At 44.7% G+C, this 26,007-nt stretch overlaps 1 protein-coding gene across 1 annotated transcript in view; it reads right to left on the reverse strand.

The window, feature by feature from the left end:
- Nucleotides 1-26,007, reverse strand: part of PRPF31 (pre-mRNA processing factor 31) — a 518,214-nt gene that overhangs the window by 366,288 nt on the left and 125,919 nt on the right. The window lies entirely within an intron of this gene.

The following is a 26,007-nucleotide window of genomic DNA, read 5'->3' on the forward strand; positions in this document are numbered from 1 at the left end:
AAGAAACCTTATCTCGGTGGAAAATGTGACAGAGCTGACTCACCACATGAGCTTGCACCTCAGATACCCTTCTTGCAGTGGTCAGAGCAACTGGTAAAACAGTTTTCCATATTAAGAACCTCAACTCAGATGATCTGGTTCAAATGGAGCAAGCATTAGATTCTCTACTACAAAATTAAGATCATGAGGAGGGGCCACAAGATTACTTGGAGGCCTCTTTTGCAAAACCCCTTTCAATGCAGTCTCTTGTCAAAATGTTTTTAACACTGGACTGCATTGACAGAGGAGGATTAATGCTGAAATGGCTAACTAAACTTGGTAGTACACAGGTCACAGGATAGTAACTCAAACAACTATTGTAAAACCAGACAGCAACTAGCCCTGAATGCGTGCTGGTTATGCTGTTGGCACCAACCAGAAAACCTTTTCCATTTGATAAAAAGGTGCGTCTTACCATAACTTGACATCTGTGTAGTCTTCCTTCATTCATCCTCACAAAAGGGTCTCAGATTCGGCTTGGCCACATTCCACAGACTTGAACCAGACTCGCAAGCTCTTCCCTTGTACCCATAATGCCCTGCATCCACCCAACTACCTCAGACTGAGTTTGCCAAATGTAGACATTCAGCATTCAGACATCATAAACCAGCAGAACAGGCTCAGACATAGGACATAATAGTCCCTTCATCATCCAGGTTCCTCAAAAAGAAAAAGGCAGAGGGGGTGGTTGAGTGGGAAAGTGAGCATGAATGAAGAAAGACCCAGATGCCAAGTTATGGTAAGACATAACTTTTAATCTGATGTAGTCTCCTTCATTCCTCCTCACAGGTCAACCCTGGGTGGTCTTCTTGGAAGGATATGCTGGAGCACCATTGAACCAAAGGACACCCTGCTCCGGGAAGTAAGCTCCAACTTCTAATGAGATACAAAGGTGTGATTATTAGACCATGAAGCTGACATACAAATGCCATCAATGGAAGTTCTAGAATAGAAGGCTGAGGAAGTATGCATAGCTCTTGGTGGAATGTGGCCTAGGAGGTTTAGGTAATTCCAATCCTTTGAAAATGCAGTCGGAAATCCATTTTACCAAGTAATTTTTGAGAACACTTGTCCAAGTCTATTAGAAGATAAGGCTATAAAAAGCTGATCAGACTTCCTGTGCTGTCTGACCCTGTGTAGGTAAAAACAAAGTTGTTTATGAATACCTAAAAGATGAAAGACATACTCCCCTTTGTTAGAGAAATTGGGAAAGAACACTGGCAATTGGATGGATTGATTAATATTGTTCTCGGTACATAAAAGGATGGGTTAGTGCAAAAGGACACCCTACCTTTATGGAACAGAATGTAAGGAGGTTTAGAGGACAAGGCTTGCAGCTTGAAAATACTCTTAGCAGAAGTAACAGCCACCAAAAGGGCCGTCTTCCATAACGGAAATTTCATGTCACAACTAGCTGCTGGTTCAAAGGGTCTCTGTGTCAATGCCTGCAGCACAAGAATAAGGTCCCATGGGGGAGTTAGATCCCTAATTTGGAGCCTTGACAAGACAACACCTTTCATGAAGGATTTGTATTGTCTAAAAGGTGACCAGAGAATGTGATTGACAGCTAACCGCAATTTGATAGTGGAGAAGGTAGCACCTTCATCGAAAATGGTACTGAGAAACAGTAACATCTGAAACTAGGGCTGAGAAGGGGTCGATGTTCCTGCTTGTGGCCCAAACAATAAATCTCTTCCACTTACTACTGTAAATTTTGTTGGTGGAAGCCTTATGCGATGCCAGAAGAACTGTCTCACTAGGGTTGGAAGTAGAGAAAACAAGCGGTCAATTTGAGGGCTTGAAGACTCTGATGTTGCATCCTTGGTGTGAAAAAGGAGGTTCTGACTGGGCTCCAGTATCCAAGGAGGATATTTTAGATGAGACCATAGAAAGGGGAACCACACCTGATGAGGACAGAAGGGGGCAATAAGGATGACTGAGCTCTTCAATCTGCTTGCCTTCTCAAGAAACTTCGAGATGAGTGGAAGGGGGGTAAGCATACAGGAGACCTGGGGGCCAATCGTGAACTACAGCATCCCTCAGGGATTCCCCCAGAGGAGGGATCAGAGCAAAGAACTTGCCGCATTTGTTGTTGAGGGGAGAAGCAAAGAGGTCACAGCAAGGTTGACCTCAGCTGCTGAAGATCATGTTCGCTACTGATTGGTTGCGGGACCACTCGTGCGGAATCAGGAGCAATCTGCAGAGTCTGTCCTCCAGATCATTGGTTTTCCCCATGATATATGTTGCAATTAGAAGGCAGCTTGAAGATTTCGCCCACTCCCACATTCTCATGGCCTCCCTGCACAGGGAGTAACAATGGGTTCCTCCTTGTATACCAGACAATTGACGTTGTCAGTGTGTACCGCAATAGTCCCCAAGGGGAGAAAGTCATGAAAGGCTTGCAACGTTAATAGGACTGCTCATCTCTAGAACACGGACATGCAACTTAGTCTCAGAAGGTGACAATATGCCTTTGACCATCTTTTCATTGTAATGCACCCCCCACCTGAACTGCGAAGTGTCCATGGTCATGGTGGCTATCGTGGAGTTGCTCAAAAATGGTCTGCCAAGAATAACAATGTCTGACTGAATCCACCAACTGATGTGATGCCTGCAGATGGCAATCAATCTGATGCGAAGGGACAAGGGCTGAGACAGAATGGACCACTGTATGGCTAATGTCCACTGTAAAACTCACATGAAAAAACTGGCTAGGGGAACTAACAGAATAGCTGCAGACTTGGACCCTAGGACCTGCAGGATCAAATCGAGGCATGGGGAATTGTCAGACTAATAATTGCTGTACCCGATTCCTCAGAGTGGCTACTGGTGTAAAGGAAGAGAAGCTACTTGATCCCTTGTGCTGAGTTGCGTACCTATGAACTCTAGATTCTGAACTAGAGTAAGGTTGGACTTGCTCATGTTTATGGTGATGCCCAGGGAGTGCGACAACAGGAGTAAGCAGTTCCTGGCTTGGATTAACCGATGTCTCGTGGGAGTGGTCAGAAGCTAATCATCTAAATATGGAAACATTTGGAATCCCCTGAGCCTCAGGTGAGCTGCTACCACTGCCATGGATTTGGTGAACACCTGGGTGGCAGTGGTAAATCCAAAGGGCAGTGCTCTGAACTGGTAGTGATAGGTTCCCAGCCGGAAGTGCAGGCATCTCCTGGAGCACCTGTCTATTTTGATGTGACAGTACACGTCCTTGAGATCTATCAAGTACACCCAGTCATCCTTGTGCAACAGTGGCAGAATGGACTGAACCATAACCATTTGGAACCCCTACTTCCTTACATACTCTTTTAATCTCCTCAGATCCAGAATGGGTCTTAGGTCCCAAGTCTTTTTCCACACCAAAAAGAAGCGGGAGTAGATTCTGAATCCTCTACATTTGACTGGGACCTCCTGGATGACTCTTTTTGCAATGGCGGTTGGATTTCCTGTGCTGCCTGTTCCCACTGACTGGGTGGCATGTCAGGAAGGCATTTGGAGGAGCAGGGAAAAGGGAATATAACCACCTCTGGAATATTATGCTTAGCACCCAATGGTTTGGAGTCAATTGGGTCCAGGCTTCGGGGTGCAAAGCTAGTAGTCCCCAGGCTGCCTTCAGAGACTGACAGTCGGGCAGAGCTTTAGGAGTGCTGGTAGGGCTTATTGGGAGGAAGTTCCCTAAAGCCCTGGTTCTGCAGACCCGCTCTGCCTCTAGGCAGCATCTACCATCAAATCCTCTATCTGCAGAGGAGGGTTCTCTGTGGTTCTGCAAGTCTGAAGGTCCTTTCCAGAACCTGCACATTTTCTTGCCCCCCACGCCAATTCCAGGAGAAGGACCTCTGAGGTGGGGTGGAAAACTTCATTCCAACAGTAGAAAGGGTCTTCTCATACTTCTCACTGCAGATGAGTGTCTCTCTCACCGATGGCCCAAAAAAAAGAGTGGAGCCATTGTAATGAGCATTGACAAATGACGCATTAAAGGACTCCACAAAATCACATAGCCTCATCCAGGCATGTCTCCTTAGGGAAAGTCCTGAACCAGCTGCTCGTGAGGTACCCTCCATGGTATGGGAGATTAACCTCATCGATGAGTTGGCAAAAGATGAAAGAGTGGTCATCGTGGGAAAAACTCCTCAACAGGCATGGACTCAGAGAAGCTGACAGTTCTTTGATCGGGTCACTCTGCAGCCAAGTGAAATGAGCCAGATATTTACCAACCTCTGCGCAAAGGTTGCAGAGGCGTAAATGCGCTTCTCAATCCTATCCAATGCTCTAGACTCCTTGTTAGGTGGATGGACACTGGTAGTTTCATCTGGCAGCTCTTTCTTGGTGGCTGCTGACAACAAGACAGCACTGACTACAGGACCCTTACTCGTGTTTCCTGTTTGCAAGGGGAACTAGAAACTTATCGGGCCACTTGGGTATGGGCTCTATGGTGTCAGATTTCTTCTATGTTCAGCGAGACACCAAGTCCACCAGGGCATCTGCAGGAGGGGGTACCCAGCACGTAGATGCCCCCATCCCAAATGCCTCCAAGAGAACAGACTCCTCAGAGGAAGGAGGGTGGGCAAACCACCCACCTTTCTGCTTCAGGATCTCCAATAGGTTTCCGAAGGAGATGTCTTCAGGTGGGGATCGGGGGGATCCTTACCCCTCATCAAAATCAGTATCCTTGGTTAAAGACTCCAAGGGGGAGTCTACATGCCTTCTTTTGCACATCTTCTTCCAAGGGACTTCCTCAGCTGGGTATTCTGGGGAAGTGTTGGGAGAAGGGGATCTCTCCTGAGCAGGGAAATCTTGGAAGCCGCTTGGGACAGTTAGCCTTGTGGCAGGATGAAAGATAGTAAGGCCTGGATCTGATTGTGATACAGGGGCAGATTAAGGGACCTGTGCAGTTGATTTCCAACCTGAGAGAAAACCCTCTCCACTATCTGGAAGGCAGAAGGACCAGGAGAAGCCCTTTGTTTTCCCCCCACAGCCAAAACTACAGAGGAAAAACAGGCACGACACACACCAGATCCAGGACCCCCAGAAGGGATCAGACCCGAGCTATCGAGTGCTGAAGCACTCAAGGGAAGGGATGGCTCTGAAAAGGATGGGGCCAATCTCAGTCCCTTGACCCAGCATAGATGCCATGGCTCCAAGACTCGCTCTGCTCCAAAAAGGCTGGAATGGGGCTCGTCAAGAGCATCCTCGCTGCCAAGGAAGGGAGTTTCCTCTGCACAGAGTCCGACACGCATGGTAGTCCCGAATCTTGCGACACAGAAGCTGAGGGGCAGATCAGAGGAGGAGTCCTGATGGGGTGACATAGGTAGCTCATGGATCAGACAAGAGAAGAAGCAGAGACTACCCCCATCTGGATCTGGGCCTTAAAAAACCCCAATCATCCTCTCCATATGTGCCTCAGACCAGCTTCTTGAGGACATGGAGGAAGCCGACGAGGGGGGCCAGTAGTGCTTTGATTTGGAGGATGGAGCTGGGGACTTCATCGAGGTCCTAGGATCCAAGAGAATAGGATCCGAAGTCAGAGCAGACAAAGGAGTAGGGGAAATGGTAATGATCTCCGGAGCCGTAAAAACTGCACAGAAAACTTGTACCTATCCCTTCATCATCTAATACAGATTCAAAATATTGAATCTCTTCAGGAAAGAGGAGGTGGTACTCTTTTTACCAAAAATCAACTGATAAAGTTCAATAGCCTGACTAAACACAGAGCCAGACCCAGTAAACTACTCCTGTCTAAGGAAATTTGAGAAGGAGATACTGCTGCTGCGGAAGAGATTCCCATCCACATAAAACAAAGTTAATCCCTATCCATATTCAAGCACAACTTAGACCTACAGATAGCAAACAGAAAACTTACTGCAGATCTGCCACTCTGTCTTAATAATGGACAGAGGCAGCATCTAAATGCTTTATCCCATGCATGGCTCCCCTCCAATTATCTACCCAGTTATTCTCATTAGGGGTAATGTATAATTATCGACCATTTGATGGGCAAGGACAATCTATAACTAGATGGGCTACATTATTTCATGCATAAAAAAAAAAGAATTGGCTAGGCTTAAAATGGCCAAAAAGAAAAAAAATTAGTCAAAAAGAAAAATATATCGCCCACAAGGTACGTGCTCCAAAACAGTCAAAAACAAATGAGTAAAATGAAGAGCAACAAACCAACAGGCAGATAAAACCCAAACGTTTAATAAAATCCAAATCCAGCTCAAGACAAGTGGAGTACCTCAGGGTTCAGTCCTGGGACCGCTCTTGTTTGGCATCTACTTCTCTGAAGTACAGGCCAACACTAAGGGACTCTGGCTAACAAAGTTTGCAGATGACTGCAAACTGGGAACCATTATTGAATCCCCAAATGATGTGGATACTCTACAAAAGGGCTTTACAGAAACAGATGCCTGGTGCCAGAGCCATGGGCCCAAACTCAATGCAAAGAAATGTATAGTTATCCTCTTTGGGAAAAAAACATGCATCCGTGAATTATCACACAGGTGGCAGTACACTAAACACCGAAAGTGTGATAAGAGACTTAGAGACACAGGTGGAGAGTGGTCTCACCTTCGATAACCACATCACCACAACAGTCAGGAAATCCTTCTATGTGGCACACCTCATCACGGAGGGCTTTTCATCCAGAAAAAAGGAGGTCATTGTCCCACTGCACTCACCCCTCATTAGACCCATTATAAAATACAACGCCCTGTTTGGTATATACCTCTCAAGACATCTGCAACAACTGGAAAGGCCGCAGAAATACCTCACTAAAAAAATCACAGGCCTAAAGCAAATGCCCTATGTGGACAGTCTAAAAAAACTCCACCTATACTCTGTCGCATATTGTCTACTCAGAGGCGATCTCTGCTTAAAAAACAAGGCCATGTCAAACCCAGAGCTGTTGGGTATGCTACCCTTAAAGAAATCTCAATCCCTCAGACACACGCTCCAGGGATCTAAACCTTGTCATCACAATGAACAAAACATGCTGGAGGGATAGGTTCCTGACCCAGAGACTCCCCATACTCTGGAATAGACTGCCCATACATGTCAAGCAGAGCTCCTCTTTGGCCTTCTTCAAAAGGAACCTTGATGATTGGATGGGAAATAAGAAATTCTCCCCGGGGATCACAGTCGCCCTGCTAGATGGGTCCAGGGAAATAAATACTGTGGGAAGAAATAGACAGGGAACAGTTATGACTAGGCTTGTATAGGCCCTAGGGCCAAAAGCCTAGTACCAACCTATGAACCTATGAATCTCTTCACAAGTGCTTTCGGAATACACCCTTCTTCAGATGAACATACATGTATGTTCATCTAAAGAAAGGTGAATCTCAAAAGCGCTTATGAAGAGGCTTAAAATGGCCTGAAAGGGTAGGTAACTTAGTACTTGCCTACAAAGCTATACACATTTAGTTTTCAATTTCTTTTTGACAGGAAAAATGGGGTCAACAGTGATAATGGCATATCGGCTTCCCTAGGAATGAGCACAACATTCTGACTACACAGGGAAGCCTCCCGTTACCTCTCCTAGGACCAACAAGATGGGCTTTTCTTTGCCCACTGAGGGGACCTCAACAGCCACAGGAGATGTAGCTAACCGACAGTCCATAGTGGGTATAAGTGCTACACCAGAGGGTTCCATGGTAAGACTAATGGTCTGAGGAACAAGCTATGGCTACAGCAGAGTCACCCACCTGCAGCTGAGGCAAACTATTAGCCTGCTGTGATGGCAAAGGCTATTTGGTTCACCCTTTCTTTTTGTGGGTGGAAGGAGGAAACCGTGGGACTGTTCGTTTGTTCCATGGTCAAAACAAAAATGGTGCCTCTTTCCCAGGGAAGACCAGCAGAAAAAGCGGGTTAAATTTTAAGTATTTAAAGTCACTTTTCACACAAAACATAGCAAAAGCATTTTAAAACACTTTGCCAACCCCTAAAAGTAAAATAAGCACAATTTCTCCACAGAAAATAGTTGTTCTGAAGTCCTTTAAAAAAGAAGTTATGTACTCACCATAACGTTCCATCTGAGTAGATACTTCATTTGTCTGCAACCTGTGGGTAGTCTGATCCGAACCGGCAGCTTTCCAAGCTCCAAGATCCAAGCTCCTAGCTCCTCCTCCCTACCCATAATCCCTTGCTACCAACCACATTACCTCAGATCGGTTATTTTGCCCTATAGGCTACAGACGGAGAAAAAATCTCCAAAGGAACATTACCTTACAGAGGTTCGGGGGATGGCAGGGGGGGTCGGTTGCAGACAAATGAAGTATCTACTCCGATGGAACGTTATGGTGAGTACATAACTTCTTTATCTGAAGTAGTTACTTCATTTGATCTGCAACCTGTGGGACAGAGTCCCCAGCTTACCTAAAGACCCTGGGTGGTCCCTACGGAAGGATATTCCGAAGCACCGTGGAGCCAAAGGAAGCCCTACTTCTGGAGATCATGTCCAGTTTGTAATGAGAAATGAACGTATGGGAAGAGGACCAGGTAGCTGCTGAACAAATATCGTCTACCGGAACTCTAGACCAAAAAGCCGTCGAGGTAGCCACAGATCTAGTAGAATGCGCAAACACGCCAACCGGAGCTGGCTTCCCAGATGAAGTGTATCCCTGTCTAATACACTGAGAGATCCAATTTGCCACTGTCACCTTAGAAATTGGTTTGCCCATGGCTGACTTAGCATAAGAAACAAACAACTGGTCTGACTTGCGAAAATCTTTAGTCCTATGCAAGTAAAAACGTAGTTGTCTGTGTACATCCAATTTGTGCAATGTGTATTCACCCTTGTTTTGGAAATTTGGGGAAGAAAACAGGAAGGTTAATTGACTGATTAATGTTAGCCTCTGTGGCTACTTTAGGCAGAAAAGAAGGATTAGTCCTGAGGGCCACTCTATCTTTGTGAAAAATAAGGTATGGATGCTTAATGCAGAGAGCTTGCAATTCTGAGACTCATTTTGCTGAAGTAATAGCGACCAAAAAGGCCTTTTTCCAAGATAAGAATTTTAATGGCACTGAGGCCGCCGGCTCGAAAGGTGGTCTTGTTAATGCTTGTAAGACCAAGGTAAGATCCCATGGAAGAACTGCCGGCTTAACAGGGGGCTTTAAGAGAAACACGCCTTTTAAGAAGGTCTTGCATATTTTTGCTGACGCCAAAGAATCTACGCCATCCCCTACGTGATGAGAGATGGCTGCTAGCTGGACCTTAACCGTGGACGCACTAGCTCCTTGTCTAAAAAGAAGGGACAGGAAGTCCAGGATAGTGGGAACAGGAACCGTAAAGGGATCCAATTCCTTATCCTTTGCCCAGATGGAAAAACGTTTCCATGTACTGTTGTAGAGCTTTCTGGTGGATGGCATATGAGCTGCCACCAGAATGGCCTTAACAGGGGACGAGATACCGGGAGTCCTAGCCATTAACGGAACTGGATCAACCAAGCTGTGAGCTTGAGGTTGACCAGGTTCGGAGTGTGGCATCTCGTCGGATGCGAGATTAGGTCTGGCCTGGGGTCCAGAATCTATGGGGGAGCCACACAGACTGCAGAAAGGGGAACCAGATTTGTCGAGGCCAGAATGGGGCTATGAGAATCACTCTGCTCCCTAACAGACAGGCTTTCTGGATGAATTTCATCATCAGAGGAAGAGGAGGATATGCATAAAGGAGACCGGGCGGCCAAGCATGAACCAGAGCGTTCCTGGGGGATTCCCCTCTGGGGGGAACTATCGCGAAGTAATCGCTGCATTTTGTGTTTAGGGGAGAAGCGAAAAGGTCGCAGCGAGGTGGACCCCACTTGAGGAATATCTGCTTCGCGACAGATGGATTCAGAGACCACTTGTAAGGGCTGAGGAATACCAGACTTAACTTGTCCGCTAATATGTTGGACCGTCCTGGAATGTGCGTTGCTACTAGAAAGCGGTTGGTGGAAATCGCCCATTCCCACACTCTCATGGCTTCTCGACACAGGGGGTAAGATCTGGTCCCTCCCTGTTTGTTTATATACCAGACAACGGACATGTTGTCCCTCTGGATTGCAATAGTCCCTAGAGGAAGAAGGTGATGAAGAGCTTGCAATGCCAAAAGCACGGTCTTCATCTCTAGGACGTTGATATGCAATGCAGTCTCTAGAGGAGTCCACGTGCCTTGGACGGACTTGCCCGCGTAATGCCCGCCCCACCAGAGGCAAGAAGCGTCTGTGGTCAACGTGGCTTTGACTGGGGGAATCACAAAGGGTCTCCCTTCTTTGAGTTCCTGAGCCTGTAACCACCAAAGAAGGGAGTCCCTGCATGCCCTGCTCAGGGGAATCGGCATGTCTAAGGGATGGACCGATAGCGACCATTGGACCTGGAGAGTCCACTGTAACACTCGCATTCGCAGACGGGCATGAAGAGAAAGGCCGATCGCTGCTGACATAGACCCTAGCGCCCTCAGGACTAATTCTGCTGGAGGAGCGGGGCTCCGAAGAATGTCTAAGACTTGGAGAGACAAACTGTTCAGCCTGACCGATGTAAGAACCACTTTGGAGATCCGGGTATCCAACCGGACTCCTATGAATTCTAGGGCTTGAGTGGGACACAGGCAGGATTTCTTTAGATTCACTGAAATGCCCAAATGACGGGCCAGAGAGAGGGCGTAATCTCTCGCCACAACCAGTAGATGCCTGTTGGGGGCGGTGAGGAGCCAGTCGTCTAGGTAGGGGAACACCTGAATGCCCTGGAGTCTCAGGTGGGCTGCAACCACTGCCATGACTTTGGTAAACACTCTGGGGGCTGAGGTTAGGCCAAATGGAAGAACCCTGAACTGATAATGACTGGCTCCTGGCCGGAAGCGGAGGAACCTCCTGGATCGTCTGTCCATTAGTATATGGTAGTACGCATCTTTGAGGTCTAACGAGCACATCCAGTCGTTCTCCCGCAGAAGGGGGAGAATAGATTGGAGGGTGACCATCCGAAACTTTTCCTTGGGTATGAACAGGTTCAGGGACGAGGTCTAGGATGGGTCTGAGGTCCCTTGTTTTCTTTGGCACCAAGAAGAACCTGGAGTAATAACCCAACCCGGGCTGATCTGGGGGGACGGGCTAGATGGCTCTTTTTCTTAGCAACTCTGAAATTTCCAGAGCTGCGGACTCCCTCTGATGGGGTGGTACATCGGGGAGACGTCTGGGTTTGGGGGGGGGGTGTGTGTGTGTGAAAGGTATAGTGTAACCTCTGGATATAATCCGGAGCACCCATCGATCCTTTGTAATGGACTCCCAGTTTGACAGGTGCTCCGATAATCGCCCCCCGACTGCCTCCAGAGAGGGACAGTCGGGCAAGCCCTCAGGGCTGTTGCGCGGGTCTGTCCGAGAAAGGTTCTCTAGACCCAAAGTTACACGGCCCCCCTCTGCCGCTGGGCCGGCGTCCACCTTGTCCTCCTCTGCCTCTAGAGGAAGAGTTGTCCGCAGCAGGACGGGATTGCTGAGATTTACGGAACCACAGCTTCTTTTGCCCCCTCTGATTCCTGGAGAAGGATCTTTGGGGGCTAGAGAAGCGGACTCCGATGGCCGACAGCGTCTTCCCATCCTTTTCGCTTTGGACCAGCGTGTCGCGAACTGTTGAGCCAAATAAGGTCGAACCGTCGTAAGAGGCATTCGCGAAGGACGCCTTAAAGGGGTCCGTGAAGTCGCAAAGGCGGAGCCAGGAGTGACGTTGCAAGACCACTCCAGCTCCGCTAGCTCTAGCGGCTCCTTCCGTGGCATGGGAAAGAAGCCGCATAGATGTGTTTGATATGGACTTTAGAGTGGCCATTCGAGTCTCAAAAACCTTTTTGTCTGGGACCGACATGGACTCCGGAGGGGCTGCAGCGTATTCTTTAATTAAGTCATGCTGTAGCCTAATGGTATGTGCCATGTAGTTCAGCGACCTTATGGCAAAGGTCGCTGAAGCAAACATCCGCTTCCCAATACGCTCCAATGCCCGGGACTCCTTGTCCGGTGGATGGACCGAAGAACTTTCCTGGGCAAGTTCTTTCCTAGTGGCCTCCGCCACCAACATAGCATCAACCGGCGCGCCTTTGGACCAAGAAGGTCTATCAGAGGGAGGGCTGAGGACCTTGTCTGGGCGTCTAGGGATAGGCTCCATGGTGTCGGGCTCTTTCCAAGCCCTGGTGGTAATTAAATCCACCAAGGGGTCGGCTGGGGGGGACACTCAGGAGGGTAGATGGGCCTGCCTCAAAAGCCTCCAGAAATACAGACTCGTCCAGGGAGGGCTTTTAGGCAGACCACCCCCCTCTTATACGCAACATTTCCATGATGTCTCCGAAGGAGACATCTTCAGGGGGTGCCCTTGGGGAGCCGTCCGTATCATCTAAATCCGTATCCGTGGTAATGGACTCGGGGGAGTCCAGGTGCCTCCTTTTGCACTGATGCTTCCGAGGCACCTCTTCGGCGGGACTGTCCGAAGAGGGCTCGTCCGCAGGGTGGTGTCCCTCCATAGGAACCAACTGGAGGCTTTGGGCAGGCTGTCCAGATGGAAGGATGATCGAAGACAGACCCTGATACAGTGGGGACATGGGTGGATCCGAAGGCCCGGTCGGGGAGCTGGATGACCTCGACAGTACTCTCTCAACTACCTCAAAAGCGGAGGGAGATTCACTGTCCCCAGCCTGAGAAAGTAACCTCCCTGGCTCCGAGGATAGGATCGGGTCGGAGCCGAAGCAATCGGACCAGAGGTAGTGGTGTGCTCCGACCCAATCAGCGCCGAAGACACAACCACCCCCCCCCGGATCTGATGCTCAACCCTCGGCCCCGAGAGCTTGGATCCGACAATCTCGAAGGTATAGTCGGCTTAGACACAATCGCTATCGGCGCTGACGTATCCCCGGGTCCGAAAGGGCCTGGATCCGACAACTCCGAGACCCGAAAACGGGTCGGAGAAGGAGCGATCGGGGCAAAAATGGGGGCTGCACTCCCTCCCAAAGGGGGGGGGGGGGGGGCAAGAGCATCCCCATCTGCATCTGGGTCTGCAGAAATCTTCGCATCATCCGATCCATGTCTGCTTCGGAGATGCTCAGTGTAGACCGCGAAGAGGCAGTTGAGGCGGGCCGGGAGGGCCGCCTCGAAGACCTCGAGGGAGACCTATCCTCCTCCTCCAGCTCCGGAGAAAAAGAAGGTGAACGGAGCCGAGAGGACGAGGATCTGGAGACCCTCACAGGGGACTTCAGAATTTTTTCAGGCGGAGCCGAGGAATGAGACTCGGCCCACCTTTTTGATCTGTGACCCTCTCTGTCCTTGTGCTTCTTCTCCCTGTGGGAAGAAGCACTAGACTCCACAGAGCTGGTACCTGATAAGGGAGGTTGAGTCCCAGGTACAGCTAAGGGAGTAGCCGGCGCCGAAGCTACAGGAGTAGCTTGAACCCGGCTGGGAGAGGAAGAAGAAGCTGATTCCTGGGGTAGTTTTCCCACCAGGATCAGCTTGTTCTTCCTGTCCCTGAGTGCCCGGGGGTTGAAGGCCGCACATATCTGGCAGGCCTCCGATAGATGAGCAGCCCCCAGGCACAAAACGCACTGAGTGCGGCCATCAGCTGGGGAAAGCTTGTGGCCACACTCAGTACATTTTGAAAATATGGCCTTAGACCCTTCAGCCATAAAGCCCTCTCACACACACACCCAAACACTAGGGGGGGAGGGGGAGAGATAAAGTTAAACTAAGGGAAGATTAGTTTTTTTTTTTTAAGGGTTTGATTTTAAAACACACACACACAAGTTTAACCAACAAAAAAAGTCTATAATTAGAACAATCTCACCAGGCCAGGAGCTCTTCACTATGAAGCAACTGTCTTTAGCCGCGGCAAAAAACAATCTGAGGTAATGTGGTTGGTAGCAAGGGATTATGAGTAGGGGGGAGGAGCTAGGAGCTCAGATCTTGGAGCTTGGAAAGCTGCCGGTTCGGATCCGAGGTTGGATCCGACTACCCACAGGTTGCAGATCAAATGAAGTAACTACTTCAGAGCAACATTTAAACTGAAAGGAAAAACTGTGCACCCAGTTTAAAAGTACAGTTAAGTCTTGTAACAGTCTGTTAAAACAGACTCCTATCTTAAAAATAACTCTCCAAAACAGGAAAGTACAACAGAACACCACATTTTAATGTGGAAGGTTTTTTCCCCATATGGAACTTATCTGCACATCAAAGCAACAGCACAAGCTAGTCATCGATTCTTGAAAACCCAGATGAACTTTCTCTTCAATGGCAGGAAAGCACTGGTGGGCTTGACATCCAAACCTGTCTTTTTAGTCAGCTCAGTGTAAAATGACTAACAGTTTGGGTGTGTGGAAAGTGCTCTGAAGTTTGCAAGCTGGCTGTCCATTATATCCTTGGCAAGATAAAACTCGTACTGCTAAGGCTACTACAGCAGTGATCAATACAATGAACATCTGAAAAGCAACAACCAGCCATATTGTCAGCTTGGGAAGAATTCAGTTACTTAGTAAGTTCTCAATCTGGATGTCAGCAAAAAAGAAATTTTGAGAAACTGAAAGAAAATCAACCAGAAAAGATGGCAAAAACACTGTCTGGGAAGAATCTAGCACCTGCTAAGCAAATAGCAGATCAAGCTTCACTTTGGTACAAGAGATGGCTTCCATTAATTTAGAGGAAAAATAAATCAAATGTACTTGGAGGTGATTAAAATAAATGAAACAATGAAGGAATATATCAACTCAGAACAGGGTGGAAAAATAAAAAAAAACTTTACCTATTCATAAGAAAATGATAAAAATGCAAAAAAACAGAATACAAAATGAAGAAAAGGCTGGCCGAGTATGAAGCTTTTCAAGAAGAGCAGTTTCAAAACATGTAGAGTTAGAAGACAGTGCACACAAAAAAAAAAAAAAAAAAAAAAAAAAAAAAAGACTGTTATGCTGTACCAGAAAAACCGGAAGGAACAGACTGTATTAATTTTATGACAGCACAAATAAGCAACTGAACTGGTATTCCACAGCAGCAGCTATTAAGTGAAAGGACACACCATATATGTATGCTCCAAACCTGACCATGAGAAAGTAGCAAAGTTGTCTAAAAATAAAGATGTAGTCCTGCTGGCAGGAAGAGTTGATGCTAACAATACTGTGGAAGAAGGGCAAAGTAATAAAAATTGGAATCAACATAGTATTTTGGGAAATGATTATTCACTGTACACAAGGCAAAAGAAGCAAACTTATCTCAGCAAAAAGGGAATGTTGACAGGCAGGTGTGAGATTCAAGCTGCTGCATCCACCGGTCTTCAGAGTATTTTTTTCCCTGGAGGATTAAAAACATCTTTTTGGATACAGAACATGCAAATGAGGAAATAAAGTTTATCCAACAAAAAGTGCACCAGTAAACAGAAGACAACGGTGCTTCTCATTCTTCTGACAAGGAATCATACCATGTGTTTCACATCTGAAAGGGGAATAAAGGCAATAAAACAGACATAACCTTCCTTTGACAAAGCCAAATTGGGATGGATCCAAGGACTGAAGGTTTCAAATGTCTTCGATCATTTCCATAATTCTTTCCTTGACTCTGCGTACAACATCAGACTAATGGATCTGTAGTTTTTTGGATTTGTTGATGATCCACAATCATGAAGAGGGATGACAGCTGCAGTCCTCCATGCTCGTGGCACAAAGCAGTTTTTGAGATTATAGTTACAGTTAAATAGTAACTCCAGTAGCCGTGATAGGTCATTATTTTACTACTCAGGGGCGACCTGGGACATTACTGGAGCCCATTAAGGCTGTATTCTTGGCATTAGCGAGCACAGCAAGGAAACATTCTCTTATTTATAGTTGGGGGGATATGTTTCAAAGTAATTCTTGAGGGGGTGGCTGGGGGGGGGGGGTGAGTTGGAACTGAATTTGTCAGCCAGCAGATTCACTACATCATCTGGCTCAGTGAATGTGGCACCATTAACTACCAGTTCAGCACACTGCTATCTGCTACCTTTGAGGTTTCTGACATAGCTGAAGGCGGCGTTATGGTTGCCTTTTGCCTGAGGCTATCTTAACCTCAAAACTGGCTTTACTGGACTTATCTGCCTATCTAATTTGATGACAGAGTTCTTATCTTTATGGGAGTTGCACTTTGTGATTTTAACAATTTTCTTTTACCTTTTATTGTATAACCTGTTTAATTTGGGATGCCACCAGAGTGGTTTGTTTTTGGAGTTAGTTTTGAGCTTACGTCTGGTATGTACAATAGTTTCTATTCTGAGAAAAATTCTGTATAGGCTACTGTATTCTTTGGGTTGAAGGGGCACTGAATTTTGACAATCACTTAATAAAGGGTAGTTTACCTTGGAATAGCATAGTGCCAAGTGAAGGGTGGGTAAGTGAGGGTAAACGAGACATCCCTTGTCTTGTTTGAGAAGATCCAGCTTGTGAGATATCTTTTGGACGAGTACCCCAGGCCAGATAAAATATAAGTGGGAACCAGTACTGTCTGGGCCAAAAGAGTCACCAGTAAGATTCTGGGCCTGTTCCACATGATCTAATGCAGGAGGAGAGGAGGAATAGGCATATAGAAACATACCCTTTAAAGAACTAGACGTAGCATCCACCAACCAAGTCAGAGGACTTTGCACTCTTGGAGAGCTGGGGAAGTTGTCTGTTCACAGGCGAGGCTAAAAAATCTAATTGAGGAGTACCCCACTGATGACGTCCAGAAACACCTCCCTGTGAAGGATTCATTTGTGAAGATTTGTCTTACACCTGCTCAGACAGAGTCTGCAACAAGATTGTCCTCTGAAGGAATGTAACCTGCCTAAAGAGCCAAGTGATGGCAGACTGCAAATTCCCATGCAAGAAGAGCATATCTACAAAGACGGTAAGATTTTCTGCCCCCTTGTTTGTTGATGTACCACAGGGCTATGGTACTGTCTAAAAATTTTTATAAGAAACTGAACCCAAAGGGAGTGAAAGACCAGGAGATCAAAGTCTAGTCAGTTGTAGATGGGCCAAAAGACCCTTGACTTTGATGTTGGTGGAGGCTCCCAAACCTTGATTGGAAACTCCCCATGTACAGATCAGAGTAAGAGAGGAACCTGAAAAGGCAGATCTTGATTCAGGGAATTCTGGTGACTCCACCAGAAGAGTTATAGTTTAACATAAGGCAAGAAAGGAACCAGATATGAGGATGGCAGTGCTGGAGCCAAGCAGTCTTGGGATATCACTGAAATTTACTTACTGGAGTTTGACTAACAGAACCATGGGAATGGCAGATGCCATGCACCCCAGAGCTCTGAGAAATTCCCCTGCAGGAGGGACTGGAAGGATTACAAGGTACTGGAAATAAGCAGTCAAATAGAGGAGCTTGACAGGTGGGAGACGAGCCATCATTGGTAACTTGGTCCTGAGAGGGAGTTGATGACTTTTTGTGGTTGAGGGTGAACTCCACACTTCGTAGAATAAGAATACTTAAGTGAAGATCCTGAAGCAGGAGGTGCTGAGAAGGACTTGAATCAAAAGGTTGTCCAAGTAAGGGAATATCTGAATTCTCTGAAAACTGCGGAAGACTACCACAGGGGTCAGACATTTGTTTAAAGACTCACAAAGCTGTAGAAAGACCAAAAAGTGAGCCAAAAAACTGATAATGGAGAGAAAGAAACAGACACACACAAAAGCTTCCTGAAGACAGGTGAATAGGACTGTGGAGGCAAGTGTCCTTCAAATACAGGGAAATCAGATAAAGCTTGAGGATGCAATAGAGGAAAAGAAAGTCTGAAGAGATAACATCCTGAAGGAGGAACCTTGAGAAAGGACAGGTTTAAAATGGGCCTCCACGACTGAATCAGAAGCATCCTGTAAACAAACTAACAAAACACTGTTACCTGATAAATGACAGGCTGAATGGTTCTTCAGGATCTGCTGGTACAGGGAACCAAAGGAAATTGTGGGAGCTAACAAAGAGGAGGCTGAGGAAGGCCAGAGAATGGAGGGAGGGACTTACAGACCATAAAATAACCATTATGGATAACTGGAAAGCACCCAAGCATCTATAGTTATCTGTTGCCAAACAGGAAAACACAGTCGAGTTGAGGGACACAGGAATCCAGCCAAGCGTTACAAATGGCTGAATGTCAAATAAAAGCAAATTTGTCAGGGAAAGGAGGCTTCTGGTCCTTAAAGCCCTGAGAAGGCTTGTTTGGAAAAAAAAAACTCATAGAAGCCCTCTTGCCCCTAGAAGGCCTACAGACAAAAGGCTTAGAAAAATAATTTCTCTGAAACTTAGGAACAGGACAGAGAGAGACTGTTTTAGATCATGCATAACTGTACCCTTATCCTGAAGTGTAAAGAGATTCTAGTTGTCTAAGGGCAGAGTACAATAATTTATCCTTGATGTCTTCAGGTAGAGCCTGGAGGCACAGCCAATAATGCCTCATTACATATCTAGATGCAGCAGCCCAAAAGGAGGCGTCACCAGCAGCACCATAACTGCATTTAATGGAATGAAAAGTCACCTGAAAAGCAGAGCTCAAAAGGAAGATGGCAGAAAACATCCTCCAAATCAGACATATCAGCTGGAATGCCCCAAAGTTTGGAGAGAAGAGCAAAGACATATCTAGTTATATAGGTCTAATAATTAATAGCCCTGAAAGCTAAGGTATCAAAAGTATATACTTTCTTACCATACCTGCCCATGGGGCGGCTGTCCTTATCAGAAGGTAAAAGCTTAGAAGAGGCCAGCAACTTGGACAGTTTATGAGTGGACACAGAAATAACAGCAGGATCAGAGGAAGGGCTTTTTATATAAAAACTTCTGAACTTCAGGAACATTATAGAACCGTTTTGGTTTATTAGGGGTAGGAGGCTGGGAATCAGGGGCCCAAGAAGCTGCAGTATAAGTACCCAAAGGGGCAGGGGGCATCCAGCACTGGTAGGAATGCAAAAGACTGAGGAAAATCTATTTGCAAGAGTTCATAACTTTTTTGAAAGTCAGAAACCTGGGAATAGTTCCACATAAAATGTTCCATCATAGGAAACGCTGTATCCTCAAAGGACAGTTTTTCCACAGGAGAGTCTGGAGAAAGTGCATCCTCCTCTTCAGACCTCATGGCAAGAGAAGAGTGGATCCCAGAGAAGGCAAGAGAAGAGTGGATCCCAGGGAAGTAAGCCAATGAGCCCTCACCACAGCCTAACTCATCAGATGAATCAGAGCTCCTAGGGCATCTGGAAGGAATGGAAGACCACAGAACAGAGGCAAGAACAGATAATCCTTGACAGGGCTTTACAGCCATAAGAGCACTGAGAAGCCCCAAAGTAAAATCGTGCAATTCTTTGTGGGTTCTTTAACCACAGGGGCCACATACCTGGTCTTCTGCTTCTTTCTGAAAGGGGACATCAGCTTTAAAAAAATAAAGGAGGTTCAGATCCCTGCCTACATTCAATGTGGGTACCAGGCACTTCTTTCTTAACAAGTATTTTGGAAATCGCCCTATACCCCTCCAATATAATCAGCCATGTTGCCCCCTTCACATCTGCACCAGATGCAGGAACAGGCTCGGTGGACATGCAGGCAGACAGCTCCGTGTTTGCTTCCAAATGGGTTGGTGCAGAGAGAGACGATATTTGCACTGGACAGTACTTGAATTCTTCATCTAACCCAATGGAGACATCTGGTGGAAGCAGGACAGCAGCAGGGTAAGTACACACCCTTCTGGCTTTCTTCTTATGTGGCTAATGAACGTCAGGGTGGGTGAACGGATGGCATACAGTGCCAAAAGCTTCAACCCCTGGTTCTCCAAATAAATGTAAAGAAATGACAAGATGGCTTGAGTGCCTTAGGAACAAAGGTCTAGCAAATCACATGCTGCATAAGGTCACGTGCAGCATCCAAACAAAAAAGACACTTGCGTCTATCTTTATGGAGAAATTGCCACCCACACTCAGATTTTCCCTTCCAGGATGACAAGTAAACTAAATTGAAAGGAAAGAAGAGACCACAAGGGGGGGGGGGGTACTTAACTTTAGAAGGCATGGTAGTTGAACCAACTCTGTCAACTGAATGCAGATCAAATTCATAGCTAGCATTTGGTCAGCAAAAACATTGAGGATTAGGCGCTTATATGTCACATGTGTACTTTACGCCTTGCACATAGGACAAACATCTGATGTACGGTGCCTTGAAGATGAAAAGCCTTTAGTATTATGGACAGACATTCGGCTATCCTCAACACGATATCAAGAATGAGGAATATTGCAAGAGTGAATAATACTGCAACAATGATGAAGGAAGGACATCCAATGTTGCCGTTTAAAATGTGAGGATAAAGCTTAGAAACGGTGCAGAATGAGCAGCTAGGAGACTGCAGGAAAAGGTCATGGGGAAAAAAATCTGAGAAAATATAGTACTACTGTCACAGGGAGGAGGGGGAAATGGGGGAAAAGTTAGACTGAAACCAATGATATGCAATAGTGTTGTGATTACCAGTTTTGGGTTAGCCAGCTGCATTACAGTAGGATAATCAAGTGCAACAGGGGCAGAAAAAGAAAACAGGGAAAGAAAGGAAGCAAGAAGAAATGGGAAAAAAAAACAGTGAATAAAATGCCGGGGGTATGAAACAGAAGAAATGCTGGAATATTAAAGATAAAGCCAAGGGTCTCCAAAAAAAAAAAAAAAAAAAAGGGGGAGATGCAGCATAAAGATACCAAACAGCAACAACGTGAAAAGGAGGAGAGGGAAAGGGTTTGAGCACACACGAGAAACAAAGACTGATAAAAAAAACAACTCTTACGGTAGGAGGAAGAGAGGGTAAAAGTGCTATCTAGTAATGGGTGGGGGACAGATGGGGAGAAAGAGTGAGCACACACAAAAAGGAAGAGGGCCCATGACCACCCAAGTAAATGGGAGACATAGAACTGATACAAGGAATGAAACCCAAGACAAAAAAAATGGAAAAATTAAAATGCAATTCCCAAAGGGCAAATGGGACCATAAAGGAGGGAGAAAATGAGGGATGCAGTATTATTCAGGAAGAATGTACATGCAGTCAGAGAGCATAATCAAAAGTGTGGAAGGCCACTGAATAATATCATGGCGGTGGGGATAAATGGAACAGGGTGAACCCCAGCAAACATATGACCCAAACATGGATTACAGAGCTTTATATAAAGCTTTCTTTCATGAATGGGATCAGACAGGGACTAGAGAGAACTGAAATAACAGAAGACATCTTAGATTAATAGATGTAGATCAAGCATGTGGTTAAGAAGGATGCCTCGCCAGCTAAGCCCAGAAAACTGGATAAGACAGGCTCCTCAATCAGATAAGTGCCATGATAAATATCCCAGGGATAAATTTATGATTGTTCATCTGTGGATCTAATGTCACATGTTTGGGAAGAAAGAGCACGACAGGATAATGATGATGGAGCCACCAGCACAGGGAAATGGAGACAGAAAGACAGCTGGAGAGAGAAACATCAGCTGAAGAAAGGAGTCACATTTATGAAAAACAATGTGGTATAAACAAGCAAGACAGTTCTTTAGCTAAAAAAAATAGGAATGTCAGCAGTTAAAAAAGAAGACTTCTGACCATGCAGGGGTGTATATGATCATGGAAGTGCTGGAGCAAGGAGCAGGAGAGGTGGTAAGGAGATGGCTTGCATATTAAGAGAGAGAAAGAATAAAGGGAGAGGCTAGAAAAGACAGAAAGAGAGACTATGGAATAGTAATCACATGAATGTTGGCAGGAACCTAAACAATGTATGGTGATGTGGGATTTAATGGTGTAGATGGGGAAGGTAAAGCATAAGAATGAGAAAGACAAAATACCAGGAACAAAAGAACCAGAAAGGCATCTGACAGAGATAAAAGGAAAGCCATGACAGAGGAAGAAAGGATAGGAAGAGGTGGTATGGAAGGACCAGGTAGCATAAAAACAGGGTAGAAGCTACGGTCATAATAGAGATAGATGTTCAAAGAGGTTACTGGAAACACTACCGGTGGGCAGCATGGAAAAGGTTGAGCAAGCTCTTGGGGAAAAAAGATGCAGGCCATAAAGTTCAAGAAAAGGCAAGGGGAGAAGATAGTGGAGGATAACACAAGAGAGACCCTTCATGGAGTACTATCCAGTAGCTATATAGGAGGCAGAAGAGGAAACACAAAGAAATAGGTAATAAGGGAAAGGTGGAGTAAGTACGATTAAAGTTCATGAAATTAGTATTGTTTCACCCTTTGATGTTAGCCAAAAGGGCTCTTCTCAGCACCTGCAATGTACCAAGTTATGACGACTCCTGCAATTCGTACGGTGTTACATGAATTGGTAACGCATCTAAATAAGATTGTAAATTATTTTTTATAAGACCAGTTGCTCCTACTACTATTGGAACTGTCTGGGTGTCTTTCTTCCACATGGCTCTCGTTTCTGCCTGTAAATAGAGGTATTTTATATGACTTTGTGTCTCTCTCTACGCAAGACACTATAATCCCTAGGTGTAGCAATTTCAATGATAAATGGTGCTTTTGTCTTCTTTTCTTGGACCACCACATCCGGTTTTCTAGCATCTATCTTTTGGACTGTTGATATTGGGTGATCCCATGTCATGTTAACTTCATAATTTTCTATGATTCTCTGTGGCTCATGTTTCCAGTGATTTTCAGACACTTCGATACCATAATGTTTGCACAATCTCCAGTGTAACAATCTCACCACATTATTATGCCTTTCAGTATACAGTCCCTCTGCCATTAGAGGGAGTCACAACCAGCAATAAGGTGTGTGACTTACCAATTTGGTTCCACAAAACCTACATATGTCTGTTTCTCCCATATGTCCAATGGACTTAGTAAACCAGCGTTTAAGTAGCCCACTATCTTGGGCTGCCAATATTAACCTTTCATTTCTTGATGTAAACCTTTCATTTCTTGATGTAAATTCACCTCTCCTTAACTATTCCTGCATTCGTTCCTGATCAACATGAGACTCTTCCAGAACTTTTCTATACTTGCAACTATATTTATGTTTTTTCCACATTTCTTGCCTTCTCATCTGGACCTTCACCTTATATTCTTTTTGTTTTTTTTTTTTAGCACATTCAGTTGCTGCCTGGTTTTTATCCACTTCTGGCTTGATTTCCATTCCTGCTTCACGTCGATATGCTTTGGCTAAATTAAGCAGAGGTGTCATCTTGGATTTATTCTCCTCAGGTTTCACAACTTTCACCACATTTGGATCTTGTGAGGTCAGCAGATGTGTGGAGTCCCACGACTGCAGATCTATACATGTAATCAATTTCAAGGAGGCCCATCCCCCTCCTTCAGAATGGAAAATATATAATCTTGGTATACACCGATTTTTATAAATCACTTGGCGAGCATGAAACATCCTTCTTGCTTTAATATCCAATCTATCCAACACTTTTTGGGGTCAGTCAATCACACCAAAACTATAAGTTAGGACAGGAAGAGCAAATTGATTTATAGCTTGGATCTTATTCCTAGGTGTCAGTGCTGTTTTCAGGATTAATTCAAGTCTTCTAAAGTACTCCTTACTAAGCTTTATTTGCATTTGTTCATGTTTTATTGCTGATCCTTCATTAATTCCCAAGTATTTATTCACCCCTCTTGCTCAAGTTCCTTTATATCACATTCTTGTCCCAAATTGATGTTTTCCTGGTGCTGCAAGTTTCCTTTTTTAAAGGTTTCTTTATTATCTGAAAAAGTTTTGACAACCTGCAGCTGTGCTTTTATCACATCGATCTTTCTTAATATTTCTGTTGATCTGTTCCCTCTTCTATAATCTAACAATGACATTTCTGGTCTTAGCTGCTTTACAGTTTTCTCTATTCGATATTTCCATGACGGTATTCACTTTCGCCCCCCCCCCCTTTCCCTCGCTACCCTATGTTCCTGTGGTATAATTTTATCAGTTATTAATTTAGCAGCACAGTAATGTATTCTGTTTACTTCTGTTATATCACATGGATTTCTATGGGCAGCCCTAATTGCTCTGTTCGTTTGTTTTATCAAGCTTCTGACTTGTGGGGTTTTATTAACCTTCTGCAGTCTAGTTCTCTCATTGATCTTGATATATCTGTCTGTCTATTAAATCAAGCAACTCTTCTCTTAACTCCTTTTCTTCCATACTGAGGGCACATCCCTTGTTTTCGATTTCCTGTGGGCATTCTATATAAAGTTATACAACATATTCTTGTGGCACATTCCCTTCAATTTCATCCCGTGTCATCCGTTGTTCTGTCATATGGAAACTCACTGGCCTATCACTCCTCAACATTGTCTGCATCCGAGTTTCCACGGTTTCCTGTTCCTTTCCTTCTTGTCTAGCTTCAAATGAACTTTTATACTAGGTTTCCTGTGGAAGGCTCCAAAATATCTTGATATGGCACCTGACCTTTTGCTTCCTGTTCCACTGGTTTCCCCTTAATTTGGATATCCATTGCTCTATCCTGTTGTGGTGCCTTCTGCATTTGATTTTATACACTGAATCCTTCTCTTTGCAGCTGTTCCATTATCTCAATTTCTATTTTTGACTTCTCCATTACTAATCTCTTTTTCTACTTTTCCCTCTTGGTCTTATTTTTTTTGTATTATAAAGTTTTCCATATATGGATTCATTTGCCTATATTTTTCTTCAAATATCTATGGTGCAGCTCTTTTTGTATTAGTTTTGCTTTCTCCTTTGCATAAATATTACACCATATTAATTCTCTTTTCCTTTCCCCGTCCATATTTCTTCTTGACATGTCTTTGATCTTCTTGTTTTTTCTTGTTCTGGGGACTCACTCCATCATGCTACGATGTAGACGGTTTTAGACCTTCTACATTAAATCCTTCACTTCGTAGGCACTCCATAACTTCAACTTCTATTTCTTCAACTTCTACTTTACTAAAGGTCTTTTCTACATTAAATCTTTGTGCTTTTAGTCTTTTTATTGTGAAATTTTCCATATCTGGATGGCTCTGCCTGTATTTTTCTTCAAATATCTTTGAAACTGCCTTCTATATATTAGTTAACTTGGCTTTCTCCTTTTCATAAATATTGCACCATATCAAATCTCTCTTACTTTCCCATGTCCATATTTTTCAAATATCTCTAGGATGTGTTTATATTTTTTCACTTCCTCAGAGGCTTCTTTTTCCAAAGAGATCAAACTTTCTTGATCTATATACGGTTTTTCAAAAATCTGTTGTATTAATGAAAGCAAATTTTTATTTGAAGCTTGTGACAGTTTTTTCTGCGGAAGTATTTTTCTTTCTTCTAATTTCTCTCAATCATTTTGTATATCTTGTGTCTGGAAATTCTGGGCTTTTTACATAATAGTAACAATACATAATTTCTTTCTTATCCTCAATAGTCCACTCTATCTTTATGGCTCTTCTTTGGCCAATCAATTTTTGTCATTTTTCAGGACTATTACTTCCTTCTACAACAGGGGGGCCCATCCCCCACCTGAGCCTGGCCCCATTGTAGGATTGTTTCCATATTTTAAGGATTCTACACGGTCATATTTTCCAGTCCGGGGACCAGTGCGCCTACCAGGATGGGCACTTTTTTATCCTGGGTCTTGTGCACCCAGCTATCTTTTTTATTTTTGATTTGCTTCTGTCCATGATATATGCTATATAAATACAGTCTATATATCAGTATTGCCTTACTGAGATTTTGTGAAAAACAGGATCCACCTCGCGAAGGTACTCACCCAAGACTTGAGGATGAACTCAATTTCAGCACTACTATGGCTCCTTTGCTTGCTGACGTTTCATCTCTCCATCAGGACCCTTAGGATCTTCTCTCTCTCTGTATGTGTGCATATATGTATGCGTATGTATGTATATATATATATATATATATATATATATATATATATGCATACATACATACATATATATATATATATATGTACATACACACACACATGTATATATATATATATATATATATATATATATATATATATATATATAAACACATATATATATACACACACACACGT

The sequence above is a fragment of the Protopterus annectens genome, chromosome 1.part1 (genome assembly GCF_019279795.1).
Source record: "Protopterus annectens isolate FY-2018-M chromosome 1.part1, PAN1.0, whole genome shotgun sequence".
Classification (NCBI taxonomy): domain Eukaryota; kingdom Metazoa; phylum Chordata; order Ceratodontiformes; family Protopteridae; genus Protopterus; species Protopterus annectens.